The sequence below is a fragment of the Balearica regulorum genome, chromosome 1 (genome assembly GCF_011004875.1).
Source record: "Balearica regulorum gibbericeps isolate bBalReg1 chromosome 1, bBalReg1.pri, whole genome shotgun sequence".
In the NCBI taxonomy this organism is placed as follows: domain Eukaryota; kingdom Metazoa; phylum Chordata; class Aves; order Gruiformes; family Gruidae; genus Balearica; species Balearica regulorum.
Genome location: NC_046184.1, coordinates 98,466,165 through 98,484,924, shown reverse-complemented (window position 1 = coordinate 98,484,924; position 18,760 = coordinate 98,466,165). Strand labels below are relative to the sequence as shown.

Here is an 18,760-nt window from a genome sequence, read left to right as displayed (position 1 = left end):
AAAAAAAAAATTTAAGATTAATGATTATACCAATAAAAATCACATTTAGAGACAAAAGCTGTGAAAAAGCAAAAATCACTTTGCTTGGACATCACTATGAAATAGACAAAGTCTGGTCGAACTTGCACTTACTTTTTCCTATTAAAACATAAACATCTTAAATGAACACAGAATTCACCATTAAGAAGACAGTTTTTCCCAACTTATTTCAAGGTGGCATGAAAGAGATGCTACAGCTGTTTGGCATTATTAAAAACCTGTGATTTCTTAAATTGTATGCAGTGCTGTCCTTTCAACTGTGATCCCAACACATCTCTACTACAATCACATTCACCTCAAACAGAAGAGGTTCACTAGGACAACACCACGTTTTCACTGTTAGAATCAAGTTGTATTTCAAAGATTAAACAAGATTTAAAATCTGACAAAATCCAATAACTCCCACTGAAATTCCACCTAGTCATAAAAAAAGTTACAGTTTTAAACTTATTTAAAGCATGACAATTGATTTTGCTTGGGATATATGTCCTCTGGAGAAACTGTCAAGCTTAGCCCAGTTTTCAGAGTTATTAAAAATTACCGTCAACTTACCACATCTTGGTTGCTTAATTCTTCTGTGGCCTATATAGGCTATGATGCTACAATGTATTTTGAAGAACAGAGAATCAGAATTTGTTTTTACATCAGTCAGCAGCCGACAAACTTACTTGACCCAGACAAGAAAGGAAGGGGTTTCCTATTTGCGAACTACTCATGTACCAGTCCTATCTGATTTCTGAAGTCATGTTTACCAGAGAGGAATGTTTACCAATCTCAGGAAAAAATAAATCCTACAGGGGTATTTAAAGTAAATATTTACTGTTAGTCATTTACCATACACAACTAATTGCCTTCAGATGCATCCTTCTTTGCTTTCTCCCTGAATGGATGACTAAGATCAATTGTTTTGTTTTGTTTTTTTAAGGATATCATTCTTCAGCTTTTATCCACACAAAAACTGCAGCTGTTATATATTCCGAGTCTTAAAATATAAAATGAAGAGCCTCACCACTAAAGCGCTAGAATTAAAGCTCATTACAATGAACAATACCTGTTAGAGAATCACACCACCACTGAAGTTGACAGAAATGCTTCCAGATCTCCTTGCCCAAGCCCCTGCTCATGCAGGGTCAAGCCAGAGCAGGTTGCTCAGGATCCTGTCTAGACAGGCTTTTGAATATCTCCAAGGACGGTGACTTCACAGCCTCTCTGGGCAGCCTACGCCAGTGTTTGGTTGTACTCAGAGTGAAAAGGTTGGTCCTTATGTTTAAATGGAATTTCCTGTATTTCTGATTGTATCCATTGACTCTTGGCCTTTCCCTGGGCACCGAAGAGAAGAGTCTGGCTCCTTATTCTCAATACTTTGCCATCCGGCATTTATACACACTGCTAAGACTCTCCTGAGCCTTATCATCTTCTGTTCTATGCTTCAAAGTTAATGACACAAAAAGCGTAAACTCTTATTGTGATAATGAAGCGCATGTGAATAGAGTATACAGAAGCTACAGAAATCCTTGCTTCGCCATCACCCGCATACACAGCCTCTGCAAAACACACAAATGCTGCCCCACGCAACCAGGTGCGGTGCAGCTGGGGAGCAGTAGTGCTTCAATCAGAGCTACTGCATAGTGCAAAAACTGGAGATGCAAAGTAGACAGAATTAAGTATGTTGTGAGAAGTCACTGCCTCTCTTGGGGGAGGGAGACCAAGAACAACTACAAGAAAAAACATCTTCCCTCAAAAATCAAGTCACATCAATGTTATATTTAAGATCTCAGTCTAACAATTACTCATTTTACACAAGCACCTTTTGCTGAAGGACTTCAATGTACTGGAGAGCAACCATTAAGACAGGAAAGTACTATTCCCACTGTACTGACAACGAAACTGAGGCACAGAAGCATTAACTGTCTTTACAGTTTACCGCTTTTACAACACATGCAGCGCACACACACAAAGAAAGAAGCGGGGGAAAAAAAAAGTGGCCACATCAGAGTAACATCTGAGAGTTCTCAGTCCCAACCCATTGACTTAAGGAAGTTTTGATACAACTAAGAGCTGGTCTGCACAATGAAATTGTCCACACACCACTGAAGATGTGATTTTAAAATCATGTTATTAAAACCAGTAGATAAAAGCAGTATAAATACTTTTCCTTTAATTGAAACAAAGTTTATTTTAGTTCACTTTACAGATCTGACTATACACAAGTTTTATCTCTTCCTGACTAGTTCAACAGAGTTAGAAACACAGTCTTGGATGTGTATACAGCAGCTGAAACGCCACAGCAAGCCACAGTATGCTACATTGCCAAAGAGAGCCCGCAGTACAGGGACCTTGTGAGCCGAAGTTACTGCACTAGAGCTCATGGCCACTTGAGAGCTGGGTGCCACGTGGCAGCTCGTCCTACAAGGACCAGCTCCTGCCTGCCCGAGAGGCAGCTGGACCCCGGCTCCCAGCCTCTGCCAAGTTCCCAAAACTGAGCGGAGGGCCCTCCTCTGACAGATGTCCTTGTACAAGTACAGCCAAGCCCTGAGCCAACAATCTAATCCCGTCGCAAAAAGCCATTCAGATGCTATAATTGCCTCCCATGAAGCTGGAGGTACCTCTTTAACTACAGGTCTTACCTGGACAAATAAAAACTCAGTTACAACAACTAGATGAAACTAGCTAAGATTATAATTCTATGGACATTTAAAGCAGCTCAAACTGATACATAAGTGATCTACTTATTATCTCTTCCATATAATTTCTAATCAGTTCAACATATTTTACATGTCCAGTGGGAGACAGAAACAAAACCGGGAATTTGCAGAATTTAAAACATCTCCACAGCAGATGTTATTTTCTGAACAAGTCTCACTGCAACTTTTTTTCAGAAGTTTCTTATCCAACATCCTTACGCAGGCAGCTGAATGTAGACGGATGAATTCCATGATAAAGGTAGCACAGTACTACTATATTCTTCACCTAAAAGTTAAAACGTGGAATTATCACTTCCTTAATTCGCAATGAAGACCAAATTGCTTGGAAACAATTGTAGTCCATGTGAGTACACTTGCATAAATAACAAAATTTCAAATCTATCATTTAACCTTGAAGCATTGCTGAATGGAAGCACCAGTCACACACACCAGGTGCTAACTTGACCAAAATACTTTAACTGTTATAAAATTATGGAGATTGTAGCTATCATTTTAGAAAGAGTTAAGGTGACATAAAGTCACTGAAACTACAGGAAGAGTGTCCAATCAGAACATGTACCAGATTCAAGTAGATTTGTGGCTTCAATAATTATTATGATCAAACTACATTTGCATTGCTCACACATTGCAACTTTTCTCAGTAAGCTATCTTATTGCCATCCTCAAATGATCTTAATTCTAAACAGATTATCACGAACATCAAGACAATTTCCCTTCCATGATCCATGAGTTTTTTCTATTAAGTGAGGTTTCTCAAACACCTACATTTGTAGGGTTTTTTAATTCTTATTTCTATACTTCTAATTCATCTGTTCAACTTGCTCTGTAAAGTTCCAATAGTTACAAAATTACTTTAAAAAAAAAATAGAGATATTCTTATTCCAGGGATGGAACTAAGGAGAGAAAAACCTAAAACAAAATGCATGTTGGTTAATAAAATATCAAATGTTTTCTTATTTAGTCACTATTGTCAATTGAGTCTGTGTTGATTTCAGGGGCTCAAATGAAGGCAAGCAGTCTTTCACTGTAAATTCTTATATATTACATTCATGGGGCATCCTACAATCTAGGACTTTTGAGGCATCATTTATAAGGACTTCTCAGCCCAAACCTGTTCTGAACACACATAATCAAAAAGTTCCATGCTGTTTTGCCGCTGCAAAACGCTAAACTCGTGCCCACTTCAGACCAAGGGGACACTACGCATATCCTCTGTAACACAAAGTTGTGCTGCCTTAGCATCTCTTGTCTTTTCCTGATATTGCTCTTGTAGAGCCACCTCCTCCTTTTATGCTGTGCTTGAGCTCTGCTGCTTTTAGAACAAAGTATCAGATGGTACCCACATACGACTACGCTTCTCACAGCATTTCTTTTCAGCCCTAAAAATCCATTATCATTACCTAGAGGATAAAAATCAATAAGCAAGCAAAACTTTAGTAGTTGAGAATGTATACTTTTGCTTTATAGAGAGCTATAGTCACGAAAACGTGCTGGCAATTAAGAGGCTAAGTGGCAGCAGGAAGTAAACCTCCTGCGTGGCATCGCCACGGAGCCTATTCAGCATTACAGTCTTCAGTGCAGTTTTACTTTGTACAGGCATCGTTCTGACCTATATTCGCAAACAGCTAGCTGCAATAACAGAACAACAAGGTAGCACTTAAAAAGTAAAGGAAGAGATATATAAACAGGAATAAGGGGATAAAGTTTATTTTCAAATCTTAGAGAAAAGCAGACCGTAAAAAAACTAAGATATTCCTTATAACTGAAGACATAGATATTCCTTACAACAAAACAGATGCACAGAAATGAGAAAAGAATTAGAAACAGAAAGTATCTAAGGTATTTTAAACACATGAGAAAAATTCTGATCTGCCAGGAGGTGTGAGGTAAATCAGCTAAAAGAGTCCAGAATTACTATATTGTAATTGATTCTTTGTATCTTAGGGTACAGGAAAAAAAAAAAAAAGAACAACGTTCTGAGCCTGCAGGAACTTGGATAGCTAGGGCTTGAAGAGGTCAAAAGGCAGGTAGCCACAATAAATAATAGGAGACTCAAAAGTTACAAAGAGAAATTCAGCCAAGATGGAAATAAGACAATGAAATGCAAAGAGAACAACGCAACAGAGACATGAGATGCACTAAAAGAAAACTTCAGATGTAAGGCAGATATTTACATCAGACAACTAGATGGGAGAAAGGGATCCACTTCTGTTCACCTTATGCACTGAGTGCAGTCTGCTGCAGTCTCAGCTTCCCCCCCCTCCCACCTTCAGCTTCCCAGAACTATTCCCATGGGTATTTATCAGTCCTGGCTATGGTTGGACTGGAAATTAATAGCTGGGTTCTAAATACTCATAGAATGAAGCAACATGACTATCTTCCAAGCAGTCCGAGAGGGATGATAAATTCAAATGTTTTTATGACAGATATTTATAAAATTGTGTCAGGGATTTTATAACAGCATGATGGGGGGAGCTGGAAATCTGAGGTTGTCATATGAGGCTTTGGGTGCGGAATTTGTTCCTATTGTGAAGAAGGAAGGAGCAGAGGTGTGATCACCAGCTCTGAATCCTTATTATTACACAGTACTTGTATCATATTACTCTAATGCCTTCAGGCACCTTCAAGACTTCTGAAACAAGTTCGAGAGAAGTGCCATAGTACCTCTCCTTCCCCAGTATGTAATCTGGCTTTTGGAAAGTGTTCTTTTGTTTGGTATTCATTTTTTAAATCTTCTTTGAATACTGTTAACAGCAGGAAACAAGAGAGTTCTTTCAGTGGCACAGAAAAATCTCTGAGATCCCCAGTGAGAGGGTCTTCTAACTCTCATGCTCTGGTCATACTGACTGACAAAGTTGGGACAAAAAGGATTGTCTTTTCCAGAACAGATCTAGCAGCGTGTGCTGGACTTCTGGCTTTGGTTTTATTCTTACATTTTCTTTACAAAAGGGAATGTACAGAAGTGAATGTAGGCCATTTCCTAGGATGCCATGAGCAGTCCCACTAAAAAGTTCCCTCTCAATGTGGGAATCTAGGACATGAGTGATCTCCTCAATTCTTTTATCCATCCTGTGGCATACTTCAGTTTTTGTGGCTCTTTTTCCTTCGTGTCAGAAATCTTAAGTTTACATTAAGAAACTGAAGGCTATTTTGTGATTTACAATACAACACATATGCAACTGTATGATTCCAATAAACTACATTTTATCTTTCAATGTCACATGCTATAAAACTCCTAAACTATAAAACTCCTACTAAAAATGGAGTTTGATAATTTTTCAAGGCCCCTATGGAACCCAGGCAGCTAAATCCCTGAGACTCCATTGCCAGGCAACAGTCTAACAACATTTATTTACAATTTTAATTTCCTTTAAAAATTTTGGTATGATGATGTATTTGGTATGAGCATCATTTCAGGTAATGTCCAACTATCCTTTAGCATAAATTAATATTTCTAATAGTGGCTAGATGGAATATATCTTAAACGATATAATCACTGTGCACGCTAGAACACAAACTGGGAATACAGCGCTGAGAAATCAGAAGAAAAACAGTAACTGAGTGGAATGACTTTGAAACCTCACAAAAACATCTTCATGTGCTAGGATATCCCACCCTTGCTGAGCAGAGCAGTGAAATCACTGCTTATTTCTAAACTAATTTTAATTATTTAATTTTTTGTCAGTGTAATTGCTTTTCACTATCTGTGAGGTGTTTACATAAGCCTCTACCATTCAAATTCTATCTGAAAAACATTTTTTGTTCTAATACTGAAAACCAACCCTGCTCTCATGTACTGGCTCTTAGTATTCAGTACAGTTTTTCAGTCAGGAAAAAAAAAAAAAAAAAAAAACAAACCACCAAACAAAAAACCAAACAAAAACCCCAAACATCACCTTTATTATGCTTTGCTGAGCAATGACAGAAAAGTATGCATCCCCATGTATCCACACTTTTCGCCTTCTGCTATTTATTCAAGCAATTCCCTTCCCAAACAAAAAGATCATAATGATAGGAATCTCACATTTCAGTTGCATTTCAGTGCACGCAACTTCTCAACCTTTCACTGACAGAATACCAACTGGCTAATAATCTATTCTTCCCCCCCCCCCTTGGTTGCCAGGCAATCACAATAAAGAGAGGTAAACAAACAAGCCATGCCATGAGCAACTAGAAGCCTAGTTTCCTACAAATCTGTGTCTCATGCCTGGTCTCCAACATAGACTCTGATGTCTCATAAAAGGTGAGTGCAAAGAACTCTCCCCCTCATTGGGAGCATTAATGCTACGTGTGTCTCTCTCCCTCTTCCTCTCATCCTATTGCTTATTGTCACAAATCCTGTAGGGACTTAAGCCTTTGGAGACCTCTGCTCCTCTGTGAAACTGTTAAAATGCACCTCCGAGTTCAAAAACTATTAAGTGGGATCTTCCTTTCCCTTGTATATACACAACGTAAGTGCATACACATCTCTGTAGTTTTCATTTTCTCCTGACATTATGCTAAAAAGGTGGCAACGGCTTCACATATAGGCCAAGCATAGTATTTAAAACTGCTAAGAGTAGGGTGGACACTATGCATTTCTATTACGGTTTTGATATTAAAAAAAATAAATCTATACTTGCAAGCAGAAAATCAAAATTATCAAAATGTTCTATTATGAACTTAAAGTTATGCATATGAGGGTTTTATGCAGCACCTGGAAAATGTTGAAATATTCCAAAGCTGCATAATACACATTCAATTCCTGAAAGTACTGAGATTGCTGATCAGTAGGCATTTGAGATATTACTCTACATTATACTAATACTGTTTAGAATTAGTATTTTCCTCAGTGAATAATTTTATATGAAATTAATAATTTTGTAACAAAAGGAAAAAAGTTACAGCTGGCAGTTCAGTAGAAGTCCTGAGTACAAGCATAATGTAGACATTCCTGGTGAAAAGTTTGTTACATTTAAAAAAAGAGATTGACATAAAAAAAGAGAAGTATTTAACATATTTTTTTTCCAGAATTACTTTTCTTTGTGCCAGAAACATATAAACATTAATTTTCTTATTTTGGCAAACGGAAGTGCTACCAACAAACATTCTTAACCAAAGAAATTCAGTTCCAATGATATCCCTGTCGAGTTGATATTGCAACAGATTATTTTGTGTATTTGTTGCTGTAATAGTTAAGCATCCTTTAGCATTACACAATGCTCTCTGCTACTTAAGCGTGGAAAATTAATCCTCACCGATGTATAACTTTCATTTACTTTTTGGTCTATATCTGACACTTGCCTAAAAATTCTTGATCTTGCTCTCAAGGGACATTTGCCATTAACTTTAATAAAAGCATGAGCATAGCCTGAGTTGAAACATTGAAATAAAACCCCACCTCCTAAGAAAGATGCCTTGTGACAAGCAAGACTTTCAAAAAGGACTAAAAACTGAAGAAATAATATTGGACAGAGGGAAACCACAACAAAAAAGACAAAACATCACCACCATAGACATTTGTATCTTTATAAAAGAACCCAAAAGATCTACAAGTCATCTTCTGACAACTTTGTGCTTGTCATCTTAATTAACTGACAATATAATTCATGTTAAGTATGAAACATCTGACCTACTTTATACCAGAGCAACATAACAGGTCTAGATTGAAAGCTTCAGGCATGGGAATATTCAACGCTTAGCTAAATAATATTTGTATTGTTTGTTTGTGGTGGTTTTCTTTTAAAAAAAAAAAATTGCATAAGAGAATTTCACCTAAAAATCTTTCAGTATGAGAGTAGGGAATTATATCATAATTAAACATATTTTTTTTTCCCCAGTCTAACACTTTCTTTATCGCACACTGTCCCATATTTCAAACATTTCCATCGTGCTGAAGCACACATTTGGGAAACATGTTGCAGGATTTAAGACAAGATGAATCACTTTAATGCCTCCTTTGTTTTAGTACTTAGATCTTCTGTTGACTTTTTTACTGTAACATTAAATATGGCCAAATTTAAATGAGTAGGAGAATCAGGCTTTCATGTATGTTGAACATGATTCTAAAGCATCCTACTCAACTTCATAGCCAATACACACAGAAAAAAGAATTTTTTCAGCTACTTGAAAGTAAAAATGTATTCAAGGAGAGATTTCTATAAACAACAAGCAAAATTCTGAGGAGGAGAGAGGAAATCAACCAACCGACAAAAATTAGCACACATTTTAGGATAGCTTGAGACTAGGAAAAAAAAAATCAAATCTAAATGAGAAGTGGAACCTTCCCACATACTATATAAAAGTTTGACAAAATAGCAACAGGATGCAAGAGCTCTGAAAGCTTGCTGTTAACAAAAACCCTGTAATGACCGTATCATAAAAGAACGCATTCTAGACCATCTCATCAATATGAAAACACTCTCCTCATAACATCGCCAAAGGCACTGAAGCAAGGCCCATAAATACCAATCAGCTGAGATCAGAGGGCAGAAAATGATCCGATTTGGAAGTTCATGAAATTCAGGAAGTACCATGGAAATTTTCTTCTACATTTGGCTGACAAAAGTCAATGAAATTACCTGCTGATACTGGATCACCCTCTAGTTTTTATTTTTTTTTCTAAGTTGCAAATGAAAGAAGAAGAAGTTGCATTGCAAGAGTTTTCCAATTAAGTTAACACACACAGTGAAATTATTGTTATCACATAAACCCTTCCAAGAGACAGACTTTAGTACACTTTCTCCTAATGCTGTTTTACTAGTCTATGATTTTACATCAAGCAGTCATAACTGCTAAGTGTAAAAGCTCTACTGTGACAGAAAATAAGCATATTAGAGAGAATGTAAGGTTGAAAGGAGGATGTATTGGTATGAAATTCTATGCATCGATATTCAGTCTAAGATCCACTTAGTATTACCACTGGCTTCTTCTCCCTCCCTGTTATCTGCTGAAGTCTTCACACTTGTGGGAGCACACAAAACACACCTGATGGCTTATCATAGCCTCAACCTAAAAGCTGGGTTTTCTTTATAACTTAGCAAAACAGTTTCAGAATTAAAACCAAGACAAAATCTTAATTTCTTGCCTGATGAGAGCTCAGGTGAAATGAGACACTCATTATGAATATCCAGATATTAAATTTGGCCAACAAAAACTGAGATAGAGCATTTTGCCATACAACACATAGCTCCAAATTTACCTCAAATTATCAAAAAAAAACCAGATCTACTGGAAAATTATCTAACCTTTTGCCTGTTTCGTTTTTTCACATTTTCTTCTTTCACTATAAGCAAAGCCAAAATAGTGAAATTCAGGGAAATTTTTTTTTTTTTAAAGAAAAGCAAGCCCACCCTTATCCTTCCCACAAGAACACACAGTTCCTGGCACATGACCTGACAGGGGACTGGAGAGAAATCGTGTCCCATGATGTGACCATAAAATCATAACCAGGTCAGAAAAATAAGACCAGACATGAAGGAAGATGAAAAGGACAAGAACCTCCTCCCTCTGCCTACTACAGCTGCATCATTCTCTGCTACCTATGCACAATATATATTGCCACAGTTATCTGAATATCTTTCAAAGTCAATAAACCTCATTTCACCAAGGCAAAACAAATACATACGTAATTTAACATAAACATTGACCTTTTTCCTCTCTCAAAACAAAAACACCAAAAGCACTGGATGCACTAATGCCTGTTAGTTTTTAAAGAACTTTCACCTGGGAAGTAAAGTAACATAAATATTACAATAGGGTTAAAAAAATAAGTGCAACTGCGTTATAGGTACTAAGCACACACAAACACACAGTATTCGAAAAAGCAAGAGTTACCACCTTATCATGGGAATACTAGACTAATCAGTAAACCAAACTGCAGAAAGATAAGTCATCTTTTTCCCCCCATCTCTTAATTGCTAGACAGCTGAGTACCTCATCATCAGACTCGTAAGGACAGCTGATTCTCACCCTTCTTCAAGCAAAATCCTCTAAATCACAGTGAGGTAAAAAGGTCACTACAATGAGGAAAACATCTGACTTTCTAACAGACATCTGAATCCAACATTCAAATGCCCATTCAGAGCTTGGGCAAGCAAAACATTTACAGTTTTATTTTTCTCTAGGTGACAAGTCTCCTTGAGAAACAGGTTTCAATCTTATTTATCTCACATGTTAAGCAGATTTTCTGCGAAGTACTCCACACAACAGTCCCCGTGGTTCAAATCTGTACCACTCACTTAAAAGCACCTTTCATCCACGAGCATTGTACAAACTAGGTAAGATTCAGCCTTTAAGTGTAGCTGTTTCAGAGATGGAAGTAAGCAGGTGTTTAGTACAACGGGTACTTCAGCAAGCAGAATTTTATTCAAGAATCGAACTCACCCAAGGCTGTAGACATGGCAATCTGGTGAAAAACTGTGTCTTCAGTAATTAAATTACAGATGATTTCACACTTCATGTTAGACATAACCCTTTCAGCTATATGGCTCATAACAACAAGCTCCTGTTAATATTTAATAATAATAAGAGTAAAAAGCATCAGGTCTTCCAGCATTATCCTCTGCTTCACCTAAAGCACTAACTCTGGATGTAGCCAGACAAGTACTGATGGCAAATCTTTAAAAAGAAATGACCATAGCATAGTCACTCAAGAATGGAAAGAAGCCAATTCTCCAAACTATTTGCTGGTTAGGTAAATCTGAACATATCCCTTGCCCACATTTATGCCTCAGTTTTCTAATACATAGAATAGGAACAAATTAATAGTGGGGAGACACATTACTATTTTAATTATTACTTGGACTCTAACAAGGAGCTGATTGTGCCTTCATAAAAAAAAAACCCCGCAAACCATTAGCAAACAGTTTCAGAAGCAACAGTAAGCAGGAATTTTTAAGCATGAAACCATTATTTAAATAGAAAAAAAAAAACAAACAAAAACAACCCACAACAGAGAAAGTGAAAAACATTTGTGGCACAGGAACACTTGAAAATTCACATTTGAAAAGCCTCTGCATTTTGTTGCTTTGTATTTGCCAGCAAAACACACAAACACAAAAGTATTTACATCAAAATGCACAAAACAGGTGCATAATATAGCATTTCCTTGGTACAGTCAGTCTTTCAAAACAATGTATTTTTACACAATGACATTTCCTACAGAAATCCCAAACCACCCCGCGTTCTCCTATTGTCATTAACAACACTGAATGTACAGTGAAATTCAGTAGTGTTGTGCTGAATGTAACTGTAAAAAGCACCAGCTGGCTGTATTAGAAATGGCATTCATCCAGGTCTCAAATGTCTTATTTATATACAATGGAATCCTGCCAGCTGTTTAATATTTAGGGCTAATAAATATAATTGGCAGTACTACTGCACAAGGACAAGTAACACAAATACATATAAAACTACTTCCCAACAGACAATCCCATTTGTTCTTAGATGATTAAACTAAAGATGGATGAAGAGTTCTGAGCAAATTTTACATAACTGTGGTTTTTCTTTAATCCAAACAATATTTGCTTGTTTTCCAAGTGCAAACCTGAACAGGAAAAAGACCAGGCATCGTTATGCCAGCTGCTCTGAGACCAACATAGCCTTCAACCAGTGTTTTCCACAGACCATGAATAAAGATAAATTGGCAAGGACAGTGTGCTGAGCTAGAAAGACAGGACACAGCACAAGCTTCCAGGTGGGAGGTAGTTCATTATTCATTCCATAGAAAGCATTGAATCACTCCAGAAAACAGTCAGACGGTATCAGCCAGTCCAGAAGTGATACTTATTCCCACGAGCAATTCTTCTATGCACGTGCAGGACAACCGTACCTCTCACAAGCAGATCAACGCCATGCTGAGTGGAAGGCGAGTACCCTGCACCTGAGAATGCAAACGTAGCAGAGCTGCCCTGTGGACATGCTCTCAGATTTGTGTCCCTATTTCCACCTTTCTGGCAGACTTGCTGTTGGCAAGGCCACTGCACCATCGCCAAGGTTTACAGTGCAGTAGATTACTGCTGAATATAGTAGTCCTCCCTCCAACTCAAGAGAGCTGGCACATCCAAAGAGTTGGGCCCCTTTACAGGCAGCTTCACAGATTCTGAGAAAAGCTTCAGGATCTGCAGCCTCCAACAAGATAACCACCTTTAGGATCCCAACACCAGATGTAATCCTGCACAGCAGACAACAAAAGGCAAGTACTGTGACTCTTTCCCTCGATTCCCTTGAAACCCTCTTCAACTCCCTGGCACAACCTCGATGGAGAACTAATCTAGAAATGGGAAAGTTTAATTTGCTGAGTGAAGCATAGTTAATTCTTCATAACTTCATATGAGACAACAATTTAATTTGAAAACTCAAACAACTTCCATGACAGATGGAGCCCACAGTCAATTCCATAAAAGGCTGCTCAGTGTAACTACCATCATTTAGAGGTATTTGGGTTGTTTCGTTTTTACTTAGTTCATACAACAATGCTCTTTTTTGATATTCTTCAGCTAAGCAGAGTTCCACACTCACATATGTCCATGCTCAGTCTTCACCATCATTTCTTAACAATGACTTGAAGAGTCATTCTCTTCATTCATCATTTCACACTTTCATTGAAAACTGCATTATTCAGTATAGTTATTTCAACTACAAAGTTCACTATCATGAACAAAAAAATGTTAAACAGGCAGACACTAACATTAGACATTAACTGCCAATTCTTCAGCCTTGGCTTCAATTCAGCTGATGCCAGCAGCTATAGCATCCCATTGCCTAGATGCTCCCTTTCATCCAGTGTCCAGACTTACCTCTCCTACATCCCTGACACGTATTTCAGCTGTAGCAACGACCACAGCCTACACTACCTCCCTTACCTTAGCTGTACATTAAGAGCTTTCTCTTCCAACCTCTTTATTCAGGCACTGAAGAAGGCTTGTACCTAGAACCAGCATCCTTACCCACACAGAATGGCCTTCAGTCTGGCACACAGAAGGTCTCACGTAAGGACTAACACAGCCCTCACCTCCCTATAACAACTCAGAATCAACTAATTGAACCTGTGACAACAGGTTAAAAAAAGTCAATCAGCAGCTCCGCTGTTAACAAAGTATGTGAAGTACTTAATACTATGATCTTCCTATAAGTCGTCAATAAAACCCATAATTTTTCCTCCCAAGATTGCCTTTTTGTTCCTGTAGAAGGCAACACACCCACACTTTTCTTAAAGGAAACAATGTCTGAAATCCTGTCTTTGCCATCATACCTTCCCTTTAATTGGGATAAGCCAGAAATAGTTATGAGATGTACCTGAAAACCCTAATATCATTTCTTCCAATCCCTTTGCTTGTGAAGTACTGAAAAAATGGCAATAAATAAAAATAATACAGGTATTACTTTTTAAATCTATCACATAAGGTCTTGAAAATTTAAGTGCATGTTGAAATCAGAGACAAGTCATGCTTAGAAGGCTAAGTTAAAAACACCTCTAAAAAGGTTATTATTCTTTTCTCAACTGCTGGGTCAAAAGAGTAATGTTAATTATTATATTTCTCCTGTAATTCTATGAAAATTAATTTTCTCACCATGCAATTAGGAAAAGTTAGTTCTATGCACGTATTTCCATAGTTATTTTAATTGAAAAATATGTTTAATACAGGAACTCATAGCTTGACATTTCATATTTTCTAAAGATAAATTTGCTTCAGTTCAACAAGAAAAAAGTAATTAGACTGGGAATTCTGGAGACAGTCCAGATATCTTCTCAACCTCTGGCTAAGATGCTCTTAATTTCTCAAGGCTCTGAAACATTATTAAACAATTATTTTTCACATGTCAAGTTAGGGATGAAAGAAGAACTCAGGCCTAATTTAATATGAGATAAATAAACAGAAGTAACTCAACCAGGACTTTAACCAAAGACTCTTGAGGAGCAACAGCATTAGCTGATTTTCACAGTTCTATACTGTAACAGTAAATTGGAGATGCACCATTTTCTAAAAATTCTCTGTTCATTATTTGACAACCTGTACACAATGGGAACTGCAAAAAAGTAGGCATGTCATAGAAACAGGTAGTTTTACATGTAGAAAAAAAACCCAAACAGTTAACCATAGTCCTATAGCTATTGGGCAGCTTTTAGGTTCAATCAGTTTCAGTCTTGGGTAAACAGAAGCTTATTAAATAAAATAGCTCACAAGCACACAAAAAAAACCTTCGGGGGAAAAAAAAAAAAATCTGTTGTGCACACCATGTTACCTGCATCTTGCACAGCATCTTGGCTGTAGACCTAGGTCACAGGTCATTGCAAGCCCAAGGAGGAGTCAAATGTCTCCTGCGAATAGGATATATGCAATACTAAGAAGCCTCACAAAGAACCTCAAATTTAAATCTCATTCTATATGTATATTTGTGTACTTACTATGTGGGAGGCTGACAGACATTAGCAGGAACACAAACTCCTGACGTATAATCCTAACAAAATTCCTCCATAAGACCTTGTATGTAAACATGAGGCTTATATTTCGTTTTCCAGCTTACTATGGTACAGTGGAGCATGATGTGCTTCAAGAGATATGCCACACTAATTATTATCATTATTATCAATACCTTACTGCAGAGATTAAATACGGTTCAGAGAACTACTCTAAAGCAAAGCAGTGCTCATTAGCTGTAATGCTGAAAATATTTCTATAGCTTGCTTTTATTTACTCAAGCTTCATTTCTTTGTCATAACTAGCTTGGATATAAACATACTCAATAGTACAGCACCGCAGTTTTTGTTTTCAAACATTCAAAATTGCTTCACTTCTAGGCCCTGTGGTTAAAAAAAAAAAGTTAACCTTGCACTGCTCTCAGTAAGACACTGATTACATACTGTGAAAAGCTCAGAATGAAAACAACTGCACAGGAGAGAGGGTTTTTTTCCACAAACCATAGCACTAAACATAAATGAAAGCCTGCTGGGAACGTGTATCGATAAATGTGTGTTTGACTCAGTTCTTTGCATTTGTGACTATGTAGGGGAAAAAAAAAAAATCAGACAAGTATTTCACTGTTTTATTTATTTGCTGAATTGTGGCTCCAGAGGTTAAAGTTTACGCAGAACCAGAATACAATGAGACCCTCTATTTGCCAACAAGATAGCCCTGCAGTAGTAACCATATGGTCTTCCATATTGTCCTGACAATGACCTCAACAGTAATGGATGAATCACAACTCAAAGGATGAGAGGCAAACTAACCTTCACACTATCTCACTCCCCTGGGCTTCGCCAGCTCAAAGGTCAGAAACTGTGTCAAATTATTTATGAGTCGTCTTTATCAGAAGCAATCTCAGGACTCAGAGATAAGACCATCACAGACTTTCTATGTGAGTGAAGTCTTTGAAGTCCCATAAACCAGAAGATAAAAATTACATTTTAATATACTTGGTCAGGAAAGCTACCATATGTAGGCAACTGTCTTTCAGATCTTTGGCTTTAGTCAGTTGCTTCTCAGTGTCCATCTGAACATGTTGTGAGAATGAAATTCAAAGCCCACGCGTTTCTAACAGAGAACCTGAGCTGTCAAGAATCCTTGCCATTGCTGGAATCAGAACTCTCTCCTACAAGATGGATGGGACCTAGCGAGAAACCTGTCACATGATAACACTTGGAATGTGCTTCAAGCCACAGGAAACAGGAAAAATTCAGTATTGCTACTGATTTATAACCCATGAAATACAGCTAGTAATACAGATTTACTGATACGCAATAAAGTTCAAAAGTGCATTTCATAGTTGTATCATATTCACATGTCCCAGAGCCAACATCCTAATTGGCAATGTTTTGGGAAATGAGAACTACAGTTTGAACCCCATATGCCACTTACAGCTTACAACAGCAGAAAATGAGATGGAGAACATAGGAAGCTGACAACCATAACACGCAAAGTTCCATTTTTGAAATGATAATGAACAAAATTATTACTGATGAACCTCTGTGGTACAATATCCAAAAGCAAAGGAGTTAGGCAAAAAAATAATGTGGTAAATACACATATTATCTTTGATAGCACCAAACCCCGTATCTCATATACCAAAACTTCAAGTGGTAAGACTAACAATTCTATCATGAAAATAGTAATTTACCCCCCCCCGAAGCAGCCCAAAAATATAAATTTGTTTGTCTCCATTTCATTTTGACAGGAATAATAAATAAAAAACCCCGTATTTTTAAAAAAGGCAGGATTTATAACAAAAAAAAAAAAAAACACAAAAAAACCCAAACACAACATATCTTTGAATTCATGCAAGTATTTTATGCAGGTGATGCTAAATACCCGCTTTATGCTCAGCAGTTTTATAATTTATGCATTAAACATTGTGGAACATTCTGGTCTGCTAATTTTAAATGCAATATTATCTCTCGCTAAATGAAAAACTGTGTTTACTGTAGTTACACTGCACCTATTTCACTCCATAAACAAGAATACTTCCAACAGGAAAATCATTCTGTTGCCATTATTGATAAACCAGCAATTATTTACTTAAATTGAACATAAAAAAAGGCATTGAAAATACTGAAAAATCATGCTTCACAAGCCTGAATATAATTTAACACCTCATTCACTTGGATTTTGGCAAGAAAATAAAATGTTATTTACACATCTACTTACACGACAGTCTTAGAAGACATTGCTTAGACTTTGAAGTATTGCTAAATATAATTGTGTGGACAGCAAGCCCAAGTAGCTAAAAATAATACAAGATTTTTTTTATTATTATTTTTAAATAATGAGGCATCATTTTTCATTATAAAGGACATACTATATATCCCAGATATACCTATTTTGTACTGCAATTTCTCTTTTAATTAAAGCATTTTTGAACTCTATGAAAACTCAGTTTCCCATAAAAAATGCTGGACTGGCAAGTAAGACAAAAGCCTTCTGCTTTGAAAAAGGGTGACGAGAGTAAAGCACAACTTAATTATGATTTATACTACCTTTCACATACGCAGGTTCTTGAATTCAAGTATAAATCTGTAATTTTGTTCTGGAGGTGGTAATTTTGTTGGTTTGGGTTTTTTCTCCCTTTTCTTGTTGCACTAGCAGGCAGATAGTACTTAGAAAAGGCCAAACTTAGTCTTTGCTTACTCTTGCTGTTGTTGTTCAGGGGCTACATACTGGGTTTAGCAACAGTTTTGCTTTATCTCCTAGAGGTGTAGGGGGGACAGACAAGAAAAGCAAGCAAACCAGTTTTCTAGGTAGATGTTTGACAAAGTTTTTCTAATCTTAGCAAAGAAGCAGGAACATCAGCATGCAATGTATGTGATTAATAACACAGAAAGTCTCACAGTGAGCCTCCCACAGCTGAAATTTGTTCACACAAAACATTCAAATTATATTTATAAATGATCCCAGTTTGAACAAACTTTTTTTTTTCAGAAGAAACCTAAACACACAGAACAAATTATAAATTTTGTACTGCTCTATCTCAAAAGGCAAGGATATTTTTTCCAAGCAGACACAAAAATAAGAAATATTTAAAAAATTAAAAGAAAAGTATGAGAAGACTAGGTGGGAGAGAAAAAGTGGGGACAAAAGGATATCAAGCTTGTAAGACAAGGCAACAGAGAGAAGGACAGTAAGTGACGAGAAATGAGGAAAGAAGAATGCTGCTGCAATCAGAACACGGAAAAGAACATAAACAATGGTATAAAATCCAATGCAAAAGCAGGTATGATTCAGAAACTATTATGAAGAAAGGAGTTGAGGAAAGCAAGTTGTAATTGAATCGAGACACTTAAACACAAGGAAAGCTGAGAAAAACTCAGGCATTGTAAACATAAAGGTGGTAGTTTGTACAAGAACTATTGCCAGCCACTCCGAAGTGTGGGGAGGAAGCAGAGACACCAAGGTCTGAATAAGGAGATACAATGAAGGACAGAGGGAGAGAGGAGCGAATTCATACAGCTTTCCAAAACCTAGGAAGGCAAATCCTAATTAAATCAGAAGGCTGCGAAGGTGACAGAATACGGAGGCGATACACTCATGTACCTTGGAGTC

At 37.1% G+C, this 18,760-nt stretch overlaps 1 protein-coding gene across 3 annotated transcripts in view; it reads right to left on the bottom strand.

Moving 5' to 3' along the window:
- EPHA3 (EPH receptor A3) overlaps nucleotides 1-18,760 on the bottom strand; it is a 235,388-nt gene that overhangs the window by 158,030 nt on the left and 58,598 nt on the right. The gene's annotated exons all lie outside the window — the stretch shown is intronic.